Source organism: Podarcis bocagei (genome assembly GCF_964188305.1).
Source record: "Podarcis bocagei genome assembly, chromosome: 4".
In the NCBI taxonomy this organism is placed as follows: domain Eukaryota; kingdom Metazoa; phylum Chordata; class Lepidosauria; order Squamata; family Lacertidae; genus Podarcis; species Podarcis bocagei.
Window position 1 is genome coordinate 51020956 of NC_138128.1, and position 10754 is coordinate 51031709.

At 39.0% G+C, this 10754-nt stretch overlaps 1 long non-coding RNA gene across 3 annotated transcripts; it reads left to right on the forward strand.

Moving 5' to 3' along the window:
• Positions 1-3784: 3784 nt before the first annotated feature.
• LOC308584612 lies at positions 3785-10218 on the forward strand. Of its 3 annotated transcripts, XR_014006941.1 has the most exons (6): positions 3785-3804; positions 5120-5213; positions 7479-7561; positions 8282-8444; positions 9039-9102; positions 10086-10218. It is a non-coding gene; the product is annotated as an uncharacterized lncRNA (long non-coding RNA). The 3 variants fall into 3 exon arrangements; XR_014006942.1 differs by lacking the exons at positions 3785-3804; positions 5120-5213 and adding an exon at positions 3812-3964; XR_014006943.1 differs by lacking the exons at positions 3785-3804; positions 5120-5213; positions 9039-9102 and having other exon boundaries at positions 6777-7561.
• The last annotated feature ends 536 nt before the right edge of the window (positions 10219-10754 follow it).

The following is a 10754-nucleotide window of genomic DNA, read 5'->3' on the forward strand; positions in this document are numbered from 1 at the left end:
GGTTCATACTAACAGCACAAAAGAGAGAGGTGAAAAATCAAGAAAATTTTCATAAGCCAAACTATTTCCAGGCAGAATGCATCGCAGGCTGCAAAATGCCTTCAAAATGAGCTTTAAGTAATGAGCCAATAAAATACAGATTGAAATTCATATGCTCCCTGAGGATGTATAAATGACAGTTTTGCTCAAGAATGCCCAAATGTCTTGTGTTGGTTACAAACAAGAAGAACACAGGGTAATAGTATGCTGAAAAAATAAGTGTCAAATCAACAATATTCCTTTTTCTTGCAGTTAACACAGACCAAACTAGTTTTAAAAGCCTGTTCCCACACCTCTTCCATCTTTTACGACGCAGAAGACAACAACAACAACAACCAAATGCATTAAGTTTAAGCAGGCTGGCTGTAAGCACACAGAAACTGCCAGTTCACAAAGCAGGGAAGAGTATTGAGCCCTATAGATTCTGAACTGTGAGTAAAGGAATAGTCTGCAGTGAGGTATCCCTCTTCCCAGTTCATACCAGCTTTTGCCTTTGTTGTCACTGTATTTTGTCTAAAATGAAGCATAAACCAATATATAGGTTTTCCCTTGGGAAAGCAGTCTTGATAAGACTTAACATTGACACTACTTGACTTCAAATGTCAGCTTTGGTCTAATATTGACTGCTATTTTATTTCTCCTTTAAGGAAATTTTAATATACTTTTAATGTATTTTTGGACTCTTGAGAGTCCCATGGACTGCAAGAAGATCGAACCTCTCCATCATAAGGAAATCAGCCCTGAGTGCTCACTGGAAGGACAGATCGTGAAGCTGAGGCTCCATTACTTTGGCCACCTCATGAGAAGAGAAGTCTGCATGGAAAAGACCCTGATGTTGGGAAAGATGGAGGGCACAAGGAGAAGGGGACAACAGAGGACGAGATGGTTGGATGGTGTTCTCGAAGCTACCAGCATAAGTTTGACCAAACTGCGGGAGGCAGTGGAGGACAGAAGTGCCTGGCTTGCTCTGGTCCATGGGGTCACGAAGAGTCGGACATGACTAAACGACTAAACAACAACAATGTATTTTTGACCACCTTGAGTCGTTTAAATGAAAGGCAGCACAGAAATAGTGGCGCCCACCCTGTGGAATGCCCTCCCACCAGATGTCAAAGAAATAAACAACTATCTGACTTTTAGAAGACATCTGAAGGCAGCCCTGTTTAGGGAAGCTTTTAATATTTGATGAATTATTGTAGTTTAATATTTTGCTGGAAGCCGCACAGAGTGGCTGGGGAAACCCAGCCAGATGGGCAGGGTATGTATAAACAAACAAACAAACAAATGGATGATAGATGATAGATAGATAGATAGATAGATAGATAGATAGATAGATAGATAGATGATAGATATAGATAGATAGATAGATAGATAGATAGATAGATAGATAGATAGATAGATAGATGATAGATAGATAGATGATAGATGATAGATAGATATAGATAGATAGATAGATAGATAGATAGATAGATAGATAGATAGATGATAGATGATAGATAGATAGATAGATGATAGAAAGTAGTAGTAGTATTAAAAAACTTGTTTGGGAATGTTCCACATCCCTATTCTGCACAAGTCTCTGTGGTTGTGTGAACAAATTCTGGTTGTAAAAACACAAAATATGATGAAAGAACATTAATATATGGAAGAACAGTAGTTGAATGGACAAAGTCACACAGTGGAGTAAATGGTTTGCTGTGAACCTGGAGAAAACTCTTTCATTTCTTTCCTAGCATGAGTGAGAGCAACACACCACAGTCCCTGACTTACCATTAAGTCCCAATGTCAGGTTTGTTTCATTCAGACAAATCGTGATTGGTTAGCCAAGGGAAAACAGTGGCTTTACATGGTTTGGAGTGAAATAAAACATCAGCCCCAGGCTGGACATAGAGATAGGCTAGGGATTGGAGTTATTGTTCCAACTCACACTAGAGGATGAACCAAGTAAGAACCATCTGCACATTCAGAAACCATTAACTATGGTTTACCATGATGTGCAAATGCAACCCATGCCTGAATATGCAAACATACCAAAAGGGGGTGATGGTGTGATCTGTTCTGTCCTATGCACAGATATGCATAATGAGAGATACATCTGAATTTGCTCTGTGTGTGTGTGTGTGTGTTTAAAGGAAAGGAATTGCTTCCATTTTATGTGAGGATATATTCAAGACTTCTATTCACAACTCATTTAGCATCAAATATTTCAGAGTTGCAATTTCGTTTACCCTCCAGTTATAAAGAAATTAAATTGCGCATCTAGCTGGCTGGCTGGCTATCTTTTAACACGCTTTAAAAAAAAGAAAAAGTTACATTCTGTTTAAAGTGAGCCGAAGTATTAGCCAGACAGGATTTTAATAATAAGGTCAGCAGACAGGTTAATACAGTAAAACCAACCTTAATGGTACTCTCATCTTTCTGATTTAAAATACATATGTCATAGAGCAGCAGGGGTCAAGAGCAGCCTGAGGCATCTAGACCACACAAATGCACAATACCAATAAATGAGGATACGTGCAGTCACTGAGAAGAAAATAATAGCACCTGCCTGGTTGGTGAGTAACAATATAGTAGTAGTAGTAGTAGTAAATAGCCTTGTACAATAAAAACATATAGGAGTGAGTTACTGCTTAGAATCATAGAGTTGGAATAGACCAGAATTTCCCAACCTTGGGCCTCCAGCTGTTTTTGGACTACAACTCCCATAATCCTCAGCTAGCAAGACCAGTGGTCAGGGATGATGGGAATTGTAGTTCGAAAACAGCTGGAGGCCCAAGGTTGGGAAACACTGGAATAGACCACAAGGGCCATCGAGTCCAACCCCCTGCCAAGCAGGAAACATTGTCTGAAGAGCCTTTCCCGAATTATATCTTTTCATCTTTAGTTATGTGAGCAAAATTCAATGTTTTGTAGACATTTCTACTGTGGGTGTGGAGTGGGAATTCCACTCCTCTATCCCCATGTTTTCAGGTCAAAGGTGATATTTTTTCTGATTCAAGCACTGTTTCTTCACAGTGAGTGGCTGTTGCCACCCTCCCATTGCAATCCGAAATGATACTTATTATTTAAAATATTAAAAGATTTTTATTTATTGCATAGTTTAACTGTAGCATAATGGCTTGTCCACACCAGAGTCTACTGCGTGTTTGTAGCTATCAAGTGATCTTTCCAACCCTACAATTCTATGATTATTACAATGGAGGTTATGAAGGCTGGCTGCTTAATTATGTAAACATTGATTACAACAAACTGAGCGGCATCTCATACACTGGAAACCCAGTGTATTTATAATTAATGTCTGTTCCAGGTTTGCTTCCCTGACATCATATATTCTCTGAAACAATAAAAATATAATGAATTATTGTTCTAATAAATGCGATCTCCTGAAGACTACTAAAAACCTGTTGACATTGCCTTTTTTGGAACCAACACTCATTATTGGAATGATAAAGCACTTAATGACAAGGCTTCCATAGAATATGAACATTGTAGAATGAAACAGAGTGCAAGCCAAAAGCTGGAAACAAACAAATGATGAGGCCCACCATGCTCGAAGACTGAGCTTGAAATAGTACCTAGAACATCAGGGCCGCCCACCCCCACATGAGGCAAGGTGAGCTGACTGCCTTGGGCAGCAGGATCCACAGGCGCATCAGAACCAGATTCCGAGGAATGCATCACCTGCTGCTGGTGGTGGTGGTGCTGTGGTAGCAGTGACAGTTGTGTCACACTCCTTGGAGACCGGATCTCTACAGCAGCATCTTGGTGAATAGGAGGCGCTGCTGGTCTCTTCCCACTTCTAGGGGAAAATGGCAGGGACTTCCTTCTGGGGTCTCCTGGACTATGCACCTCCTTGGCATGTTTTCAGAGTAGGCCCCTCCTCTCCTGCAGTGGCCTTTGATTCCTACTTTAACCGTCATATAAGGTTGATTTGATTTGCCTCCTTGCTCCTGATGTAGACCTTTATCCCCCCCCCATTCCTAATGTACATCTTGACTCATCCCTTCTTCCCTGGAAGGCACCATTTTGTGGTTTGGCTCAAGTGCCGAAACATGTTGGGCCAGCCCTAAGGAACATTGTACAGATACAGAGATGGTTGCTCCCATAAGGGGTACATGAGGGCAGCCATATTTTTTCTCTGTTGAATTCCTCCAGGATGGGACTGCATGTTAGCACATACAGGGGTGCATTTTAGAACAGTTTTTTGTTGTTGTTTCTGTGCAGACATTAAAGAGCTGCTTAAGCTGCAGTCGAATGTTTTTTAAATTGGGAAAAGCAGCCTTCAGACCACCTCATAAGTATAGCAGGGACCCATCCAGGTTGATTGTTGGCTTAAACGATAGATCTGATCACACATAGATCTAAGGGAAGTGAAATGGGTAGGTTTGCTCCAAAATATGTAGTGAACCAGATTCCTCGCCATCCCTAACTATGACTATTATATTTATTATTTATTTGGACAACTGTGTATTGTCCAAAATTGATCTAATGATGGTTCCCTGTGAGTGGTTTTAGGAAGCGATTAGGGATATAATGTTCTATTTCATTGGAATAGTTCTCCAGTCCCCAGATTATAGTTTGTAGCAGCAGGGAGGTTACAATACTGCATGAGGATTTTCACATATTCACCTGCAGGATGGGTTTGGAGGGTCACATGGTGGAGTAAATTTGAAAAGGGAGTGGCAGGTTCAAAAGGTTAGTCTTAAGAGTGTCACTAGGAAAAATAATTAACAGGGGGTGAAACTCACGCCCCCAATAAATCACAATAGAATTCAAAACTTCCATGTACATTCCCAATGTGTTCACAGCACTTTCTTGGACCAATAAGGAGGCTGGCAATATGTATGTGTAGCAGACAGCCTGGAGTTGAAATATCTTACTAAATTAGTTCCCTGAAATCTATATTTATCCAGAGTCTTTTCCACTGTATCAGACACTTCAAAATCTAAAAAAGTAATAGGAGGCAAGTCTTAGATCTCTTTATTATATCCCAATAAGCTTAAGAAAATCAAAACCTTTATTTTAAAAATAATGTTGCATTTAATGGAAACATCAGCTCTCTGCCTTATCATTTCAACAGTGTCAGTAATGGATGCTGGTGAATGCTGAAGGATTTGAAACGCTCAAATTTCTGACACTTCTGATATTTTGAAACTTGTGTTATTTCTCTAAAGGTCAGCAAAAGGTTGCAAGATGTTGGAATCTTTAAAGTCTTTAAAAAACAAACCACTTTCTCTAATCAGCTCTGCTGGTTATATTATCTCATTTTGTCAATATACTTATCTCTGGATGCACTATTTAAGATGGAAATTCAGTGGTACACTCTAAGAAAATGAAATCTTGGAGATGGTCCTTAAAGGCAGTGGGTTGGAGGGAAGAAAGGGTATTCACCAGTGTGCTGGAGATGTCTTGACTGCATCTTAAGCTTCTTTTGTTATCTCTGTGGTGAGTACAGGATTGTACCTGGAGTGTCCACAAAAATTTAAATTGGTATGCTATTCTGACACACACAAACCACTCAAACACTGTAAGTTACTTCTAACTGTTGCTCAAAGGAAATGGAGAAACCAAAGGCCACACTTAAATTATTGTAAGAGTTGTTAAGAGCGGTATGGATGGAAGACACATTCTTACTTCCTAGAATTCTTTGTTCTGATAAGCCGATGTGTTATATCACCCTTTTCTTAAATATTTGTGTCCAGATTCTCCATATCTGCTCAACGAGACATGTTCTCCATACAGAGTACTTGCAAAAGGAAAATAAGTCTACTTACCTTGTATTTGTAGAACATGCTATTAATCAAAAGGTACTTTGGTCCTCTAGAGAAATGCAAATGTCTAGTCTTAAATTGCCTCTTTACTGTAGGTAGCAATTCTGTACCCACTTACATAGGACAAAGTCCCATTGCACACAGGGGAGCTTACCTCTGAGTAGACATGTATAGAATTGTACATGTTTGTGACAAACTTGCTCTATCACAGTGTTTTAAATTATTTATCCTGACCACAATAATCCATTATTTCATACTTCTGAGAACACAAGCATCCTTCTATTAACCAGATAGAATCTCTTAATGAGCTTAATATTACTTTATCAGAAGCAACTCAAAACATTTAAAATATATAAATTAGAGATACCACTGAAGTCTTGTAGTTCAACTCCAAACCTGAGGTCTGTCTCTGGTCACTTCCAGACTGTATTTTTTTTTTTAAGGAGGGATTCAAGTGCATTCTAGAAATTTAGGTTTATGCAATTAAAGTGGATTGAAATGTTCTGTTGCCATAGTATGAGAAACTCAATTTTTTTTCTAGTTGGGAAAGTGATGGGGAAAGTGCACTGAAAAGTGTAGAATAAATGAATGGTTAATAGGAAGAGGCATAAGCACTGCCCAAGCAAATCAGCGCACTTGCTCATGTTGTATTATCACTCTGCAAAAAGTCGGAACAAATGCATAATAAATACCAGACATAGTCTGACCTCTGTTTAAGCTTTGTGCAAGCAGATCAGGATGAATGCTCAAGAAAGAGGCTATCCGATGTTTGTAACAGTTCTTTTTTATTATATATTTCAAAATGAAATAAAATCATTTTTTAAAGGAAAAGGAAACAGGCCATCTGGAGAAGCCCGCACTCACATTTTACAACGATAAGAAGCTGGGAAGGGCAGCTGTTTATCTTACAAGCTCAACAGCTTCAAATGTAGGAAGTATTGTACCCAGTAGGTAGCTATGGTATTATATAAACTTAATCACTAAATTTTTATGAACAAATTATATAGGCACATAAAATTGACAAGTGGCTAATTTCTGAAGCCCATCTTGAAGAAAACAGTTGCGTAACGTTTTATCAACAAGGAGCCTAACTACACCAGCCTAGTGTTTAAAGATCTTTTCAGTACACATGGGAATGTCAATTAACACTTTTAAAATTTGGATTGGATGTACAAGGGTAAATCACCTGCAGGCAATTTTACATGACTAACAGCTGCAGAGAGCACCATAGTTCTTCATGGCACGGAAAGCCTCATATCTTCATAAGGCTTAACAGTCCTCTGGAGTATTAATTAAGGCATTGTCCCAAAGCAGGCAAACAGTGCAGAACATCTTTTGGAAAAAGAATTCATCGCTTTTGCAAAATTGGCTAGATGGTCACAACTCATCTACCAAAATGTAAAAGACCGAAAGCGTCTGTGCCTTGGAAAGTCAAACTTTGTGCAGGAAAAATCAAAGATGTACACTGCACTTGTTCTCTGACACATTTTAACTAAAAGTACTCTGAAGGTTGAAAAGGATGACACATGGTTTCTAAAATGATGTCTGGCAAAAGTGTTCTGGGAAGTAACTTGGCTGTGTCATTCACATCTAACAGCAATTCCCATTAATCTACAGGCACTGGGTCACATATCTATTTGCTATATAATCCCCTATAATTTCCCACAGAACACAATTCTTGAACTGAGGTGGCAAAGAATGGTCCCAATTGTAAATGATATTGTCAAGTTGCCACTTTCAGGATGAAACAGGTAATATAGAGTTGTTAATCTAGAGTATTATTGTGAAAACATGTTTTCTGAAACCAGGATAATCCTGGCTTGTTCTGACTCATTCAGTTTTCGCAAATATTAGCTACATGGCATCTCAGGACTGCTTGAGTGAGCAAACATCCTGGGAATTATTGTGTATAGAGTATTCATAGATTTATTTCATGCTGCATTCCCCACCCCACCCCCACCCCGAGGTATGAGTAGATGGCATGCTTCAAAGTTACAACGATGAGGGAAATCCACCTTCGTATCTTGACTGTCTCACAATGTACTTTTAGGCTGTATACCACATTGCAATATTTTATATGAAAGCGTACTGGTAAATTTAAAATGTAAAAATGTTTAAATAAAACCAATAAATAAAAAATAAAAGACCCTGGATGTAGAACATAGACATTGTGTAAAGTAGTCATTGATAGCCTTGATCTTCATGAAATTGTCTAATCCTTCCCTGGCAGGTTTTGAATAAACATACACAAACTTATTGAGCGATAACATAGAAGATAGATAATATAAGGATGTATAGAGTTTTATAATATGCAGAAGTTAACATTGGAACAGAAATCAGAGAGAGGAGCTGAGGGAAGTCATAGGGGGGAGGGGAAAAAAGAAAGATTATTTGTTTGGATAATTTGTTATGTTGAAATTGTTAATATTTCCCCCCCAAAAATAAATAAATTGTCTAATCCTGTTTTAAAGCCACCCAGCTTGTTGGCCATCGCTACATCTTGTTTAACTGACTTCCTGGATGTTCCTGGACACAGAGCAACTACCGTAGAAAACAGCAATTCCACACTGGAAACTGCAATTCCCTTCCCCTCCCCACAATGCCTCAGCATGGTTAGCGTCTTGACAGTTCTAGGTAAATAAAATGGAAACTTGGAAACTGTCAGGAACAGCCATATGAGTTCAGCCGGCGCCAGGGAGAGGCTAGCCACCTGCCCAAACTACAGAAATGGGTGTCAGTGGGAGTCTCCATCACATCCATTCATTCTCTGGGCATTTGTTTTTTAATGAAGTAAAATGGACCCCGTTCAGTTTAATTTTTCAACTTCAATGGATTTTGTATGGGGACTGATTTGTAAATCCGGGGGCTGTCCCCAGGAAATGGGGATGTCTGGTAACCTTACTCTGAAATGATTGCACTCTCCTTCTGTGCATTGGTTAGCAACTTACACATATGAATGGGAATGACTGAATCAACACACTGCATTGTTCCGGTGTCTATTCACAGGAAACACATGAGCAGGTAGGCCACTCTGCAAACATTTCAGGCGTTGCTTGGAGACTGGACATGTGTGTGTGGAGCCTGTCACTGTGATTGCAATCTCTATCTCCCTTTACACAGTGAAAATCTAGATAGGGGTTCTCTTCTGCCCCACAGCTTTTGACATCTGACAACCAATGGCTGAAGTTCTAGAAACAGCAGCCTAAAAGTAATGTTGTCTTCATGCAGTACATACTAGAAGAAAACACAGAAAAGTTCAAATGAATAGAGAGAAAGAAGAATTGGTGTGCAGGTATGTGGTAATATTTCCAGAATCATTAACAGCAGGAGAGTATGAGAAAGAGATCTCTTTCCAAAAATGGCATGTAATTGTACTGCAGCTCAAGCTGTCTGACCTAGTTCAAAATTATCTTTATCACTATTGGTTTCCTGTATCCTCTCTAAAAAGCAATTAAATATTACATATCTTTCTGGTTGTCCCTACTGAACTGAAGCAGAAATGAGGAAAAAAACCTCAGTGATTGCTATTACAGAAGTAAGTGTTATATATTTTTCAGATTGTGTACTGAAAACCATATTAGTGATTTGGTAACTGCAGCATGCCCACAGATTGCTTACTAGAAGAAGGCCCTGGCCAGAGAAGGAGCAGGATTGGCAGGCTCTGTGGTTTGTTCTAGACCCCAATATGTACACCTTGGTGCAATGGGACTTGTGCAATGTTGCAGGCTGCTTGGCATTACAACAGGAACCAGTTTGCTGACAGGGCAGAAGTCCAATACTCCTCTCAGTAGAATGAGCAGGAGACCCTCCAAATGCAATAGGAGGGCTAGGAATGCAGGAGGGCTAGTGTAGTATTGCACATAAGGTGTACCCCAGAGTCAAAGAATGAAGCTACACATCTGCAAATAAAACATTTTAAATGTGTTGTAATGTGCAATATACAAATGTCACACTAGATGGTGACAATGAGCTATGCCAAATTCAATGTATTTTTCAAAGCATTTTTAAAAGCATTTTCACGTTTTTTTATATGTATGTAGATTCCACCTAACACTACCCAACTGCTGTAGTGAAAAGGAACCAAGGATTACAGAGACAGGGAAATCTCTGCATGAACTGCTTTTATTGTGTAACCAGGGCAACAGGATAAGCATGGGAGAGTATCACCTACTCTTTGCTGTTTTTCTGTATGTTAGCAACTTTATGTCAACTGCAGATTTCATCTACATATACTTATTTCCTTGCCAGTGCTTCTTTCTCATTGTTTACTCCTAGGTAAGTGGATATCAGATTGTGGGCATCAAAGGACCTTACCAAGGCAGCTTTTCTGTTGATGCTCAAGTTGCACTGCAGATTCAAGTCTCCGTGATCAACCCTCAGGAATGCACAAACATCCTTTATATAAGAACATGGAAATAAAATATTTGTACCCTACTGAATCTATTCACTTCTATTTGATATACCTCGTATGCTGCTGAAAAGCTGGTTTGGTTTATGGGTAGGAGAACAAAGCAGCACATAATTATATGGTAGGCGTACAATAACATGATCTTACAATAACGTGCAGCTATATGTGAGAATCTGATTTTATGAAATAAGTGAAATTACATCCATCACCTTTATCCAATTATACTATGGAAAAATCTGATTCTAATTTTCCTTCTGAGTTTGATCGTACTGAATTTGATCATCTAGCAAGCAATAGCTTTAGTCTCATAGCTGATGTAATGATTATAGAAAATTGTCCAGTGAATGCCACTACTTCTACTCCTTGATTATCAGATTTTAAAATTGGACCATTTACTGCAGTCTCTGACTCATTAAAATATTGTCTTCAATATCCATCTCTTTATGTTCACAATAGGACCATCCCGCAATAGGGTCAATATGACAAGAAAATGGGCTTTTATTCAGGCAGTGGTGACATTCACAGCTACAATATTA